Consider the following 5,187-nt stretch of genomic DNA (forward strand, 5'->3'; position numbering starts at 1 on the left):
AATACTTAGATAATTTTAGTTGCATAAATTTAATATAATTTTAGTTTAAAAATACTAGAGGTTTATAAAAGCTTTTTAGTTAATTACTTTTGCTATTAGAGTTTTATAAAAGTTTTTAGTTGATTTTCTTGTTGCTATTAAAGAATATTATAGTTTTGTTTTAGTTGATCATAACAGAATATTTTTATTGATTTTTTAGCTATAAGATCCTGAAATTCAAAAGCATTTCAAATGAACCCTGAAAATGTTAAAAATTGGCATGATATCATCATTTCACCCACATAGCATATGCTGAAAAGTAGAGAGGGTTACGGCAAAAATTACATGCACTTCGTGTACAAAATGGACAATCTCTGTTGAAGTATCAGGGTTTCAGACGAAAACTCATCTGTTACAAAGGGATTTCATTTTTTGAACTTATTTGAACTCCAGACTTTTTGTGTGTTCAAAATGCACCATTCAAAGCCACAACATCAATTTTCAACCCTTTCTGAGTTCATCTGTTATTTTTCATACAACCATTTTGCTTGTTTGCCTCAACCACTTCGAGAAACATAATTATGTGCGTCTGTCACCATACATCCATTGCCGGTTCATCTGCGTGCATTATATGTAATTATATGTAACAATTGATCCAACGGCATAACGATACCAAGCCTTGGTATGAATGGCATATTTTCTAATCTTTCTCATCTTCAACCGCATTGCATCCATCTTGATCTTGTGATCATCGACGACATCCGCAACATGCAACTCCAATATCATCTTCTCCTTCTCATTTTTTTATTTTTTCCTTCAAGTAATTTTTTTCTTCTTCAACTAAATTTAACCTCTCGACAATAGGGTGGTTGGAATTTCCGGTTCAAGTACCTCCTACATAAATAAAATCTATGTCACATTGGTCGGCATAATTGTCATAAACAATAAATGAACCAAATAGTTACAAAAGGATAATATATACCACATCCGAATCATAGCCAGGACGAGGGCCGACGGGGGCGGATAACAAAACCATCGCACTATATAATAACAAGCAATAATAAAAGTAAAAAATTAGACAAGTATCTATCTAAAGCAAGAATATTTTTTCTTTCAGAAAGAAGATAAGAACAAAAGGCTCACCACGGTGCTGCCGGCGACGAGATCGGCGCAGGCGATCGACGGCGGTGAAGACAGGGACGGGACGTCATGGACCGCTAAACCTATGCAAATCTCGGGAAAAATAGAGCTTGGAGGTTGAGCTTCGAGAGGAGAAAGCTTAACTAGTGTGCGTCGGGCATTTCATCGGACACCTCATGTGCATAGGAGGTGAGCTAGAGCACCCAAATGCCCTCCCCTCGCCAGCCAGAAAAAACAGAGCACTGTGGAGTGCTCTACTGCGGCGATGGGGTATATATAGGCAGCCCATTTGTACCGGTTTGTGGCTGGAACCTGGATTAAAGCTCCACCTTCTGTCCCGGTTCGAGCCACGAACCGAGACCAATGTATGTGGGCCAGGAGCGAGGCCTATTGGTCCCGGTTCGTGCCTAGAACCGGGACAAATGGGTCCAGACGAACCAGGACCAAGGACCCCGGCCGGCCCCCTGGGCTCACGAACCAGGACGTATGCCCCATGGGTCCAGGTTTGTGACTGAACTAGGACTAATGGGCTGGCCAGGCCCGAACAAAAGCCTCGAGACCGTGGTGGCGTAGGCAGGTGGGTGGCGTGTTAGCACTACGAGAAATATGTCAACTAGTGACCTTCTGCCAGTGACCCTGAAAGAATTGGTCATAGATCTACGACCATTTGAGACCAATTGGTCAAAAGCTGTTCGGGGGGCTCCATACCCTCAACTATATTGACCATTTTGGTCAGAAAGATCGTAATTTCCTTACAAGAAATGGTCATAAAGCAGACAACACTGGTCCGTTGCCTTATTTCTAGCTGATCACGACCAATATAGATGGTCATAACCTTGTAAATTGTGGTGCATTGCTATGACTAGGTGCCACCTCATCAGTTTTGCCTATGTGTCATGTCCATGTGTCAATTTTTGCCCTAGGTTGTGAAGCAACCTATATTTCTGTCATTCCGAAAATTCCCAAAAAAATCTCATAAATTCTTTGGGTCATATCTACATCAAATATGTAGAAATCCTTCCTTGCCTAGTTCAAAAATAATTCAACAATATTCATTTTCCAATTCTGTTTAGAACAACACTTTGTGAAGGAAGTGCTATTTATATATTCACGATTGCCCTCAAAATTTTTGGGCACTCTTTCCTATCCAAATCATTGCCTCATGACAAAATTCAGCTCCATTTTCTCAGTAAATCTTCCTCGGCAAATTTCCAAAGTTTTTGTCCACCTAGAAGCATTGTGAAGGAAGTACTATTTTTATGTATCCAAATGACATAAAATTTATACAGTTACTTCATATGCCCAAATTATCACTCTCCTCCAAATTGTAGCTCAGTCAAATCTTCTATGTGATCTCAGGTTCAATTTCTATTTTATGGCCAGATTGGCACATTGCAAAGCAAGTGTTATCTAGACCCCTCCTATTACCCTAACACTTTTTGGTCACTCTTACATACCCAAATCATCGCCACATGATAATATTCAGCTCCATTTTCCTTGTAAATCTTCCTCAGAAAATTTCCAAAGTTTCTATCTAGAGAGAAGCTTTGTGAAGTAAGTACTAGCTAGGCTTACCCAAATGATCTGAAAATCTACCAGGGCATGACCATACCTATGAAACTTATCCATACCCAATTTGAGCTCATTTCATTCATTCAATTTCTTTCACTAATTTTCCCAAGTTTCTGTCCAGAGAAGAGCATTGTGAAGGAAGTACCACTTGCATGTCTAAATGGTATCAATTTTCTACAGTGCTTTCCAATGCCCAAATAAGCATCCTCGACCAAATTTCAGCTCAATCCATTCATTATTTTGAGCTCAGCTTCAACATTCATATTTTTGTCCAGTGTGGTACTTTGCAAAGCAAGTACCATCTAGGCTCCTTCTTTTGAGCTGAAAATTTGTTAAGACAGTCTTCTTAGTAGATGATCCTACTCACGCCCATTGGCCATGTGTATTTCCTGTACCGCTAATCAAACACTTGGCTGCTAATTCATCTTTGAGCATAGGTCGGTCTCCTCGTGAGATTCTTATGTTGTAATTTTCTTCCTAGCACCTACCTGGAGAGTGCCCAACCCACTAGACATGTCTAGGCCACCCAGAACGCATGTCAGTGTCAAGGTCACGCGGTGACCAAGCGACGGGCATGCGAGTTTACGCGCTTTGGAGTTGGGGCCCTGGGCCACCATCCAAACCTCGATGTATCTCCACCAAACCATGTATTTCTGCTTAAATAGATACTTATGTAACTAGAAATGATTTTTGAAAGGAACAAAGAGTAAACAATAAGGTAGCTATAGTTCAAATTTGACCCGCTTCCTACTGAATCGACGAAAATTTGTCTTTTTCACCAGAGGTGGATCAAAACTTTTGAAACCTAACCATTTTGTCAAATGTGCATTAAATATGTCCTAGTATTTTATAAAATTGATTAGGTCCAATTTTGCAACAAATATATGATAGGTCCTTCACAAAAAGACTCATTTCGGGCACTCAAAAAATGGAAAATGAATTTTCCGTGCAAAGAAAATAAAAACTCCCTTAGGCAACATTGTTTGGAATTCCAAGATGCACCCTTGTGCACAATATTAGATCATTTGAACAAACAATGCCATGAATGTGGCCATAAGATTGATCATTTGGCTTGAAAGACATGAATCTTCACGCATGATAGCTCATTTCTGAGAACACCTTTTTAAAATAATTTATATATTACAAGTTTATTATTTTTCCTGATAACTTGGTCACATATAATGACACAATGCGAAGGTTTTCCAATTTTTTGAATTTTTTACGCCCGTCTCAAAATGCGGTCAAAACGACGGGCTTGACCGTTCCTAGCTAGTGGTTGAATCTTCGAAAACTTTTGAGGTTTCTATGATTAAATAGATACTTTGTACCTAAAATTGATTTTTGGGAAAAATAAATAGCAAACTATGAGGCAGCTGCAGTTCAAATTTGACCCACTTCCAACTAAATCAGCAGAAATTTTTCTTTTTCATGAGAGGTGGATAAAAGCTTATGACACCCAACCAGTTGCTTAATTGTGCACTAAAAATGGCCTAGTATTTTATAAAATTGATTTGGTCCAATTTTGCAACAAATATTTGGTACGCCCTTCACAAAAAAACTCATTTTGGGCACTCGAAAAATGCAAAATAATTTTTTCGTCCAAAGAAAATGAAAACTTTCGTACGCAACATTGTTTGTCATTCCAAGATGCACCCTTGTGCATAATATGAGATCATTTTAACAAGGTACGCCATGAATGTGGCTATAAGATTGATCATTTGACTTGAAAACCATTAATCTTCACACATGATAGCTCATTTTTTAGAACAATTTTTAAAAGAATTGTTGTATTACAAGTTTATTATTTTTCCTGGTAACTTAATCACATATAATGACACAATGCGAAGGTTCTCCAATTTTTTGATTTTTTTTTTAATTTTTTATGCCCGTTTCAAAATGCGGTCAAAACGGCGGGAATGACCGTTCTTGGCTAGTGGTTGAATCTTGAAAAACTTGTGCTGTTTATCTTATTAAATAAATACTTTTGTACCTAAAAATGATTTTTTGGAAAAATAAATAGCAAACTACGAGGTAGCTACAGTTCAAATTTGATCCACTTCCAACTGAATTGGCGGAAATTTGTCTTTTTCATAAGAGGTGGATTGAAACTTTTGACACCCAAACATTTGGTCAATTATGCATTAAATATATCCTAGTATTTTTGAAAATTGATGTGGTACAATTTTGCAACAAATATATGGTACGTCCTTCACAAAAAACTCATTTTGGGCACTCGAAAAATGAAAAATGAAATTTTCGTCCAATGAAAATGAAAACTTCCTTAGACAACATTGTTTGCCACTCCAATATGCCCGCTTGTGCATAATATGATATCATTTGAACAAACTATGTTATGAATGTGGCATAAGATTGATCATCTGGCTTGAGAGTCATGCATCTTCACACATGATAACTCGTTTCTGATAACATTATTTTAAAATAATTACCTTATTACAAGTTTATTATTTTTCTTGGTAACTTAGTCACAAATAATGA

This window comes from Triticum aestivum, chromosome 2A (genome assembly GCF_018294505.1).
Source record: "Triticum aestivum cultivar Chinese Spring chromosome 2A, IWGSC CS RefSeq v2.1, whole genome shotgun sequence".
NCBI classification, from domain to species: domain Eukaryota; kingdom Viridiplantae; phylum Streptophyta; class Magnoliopsida; order Poales; family Poaceae; genus Triticum; species Triticum aestivum.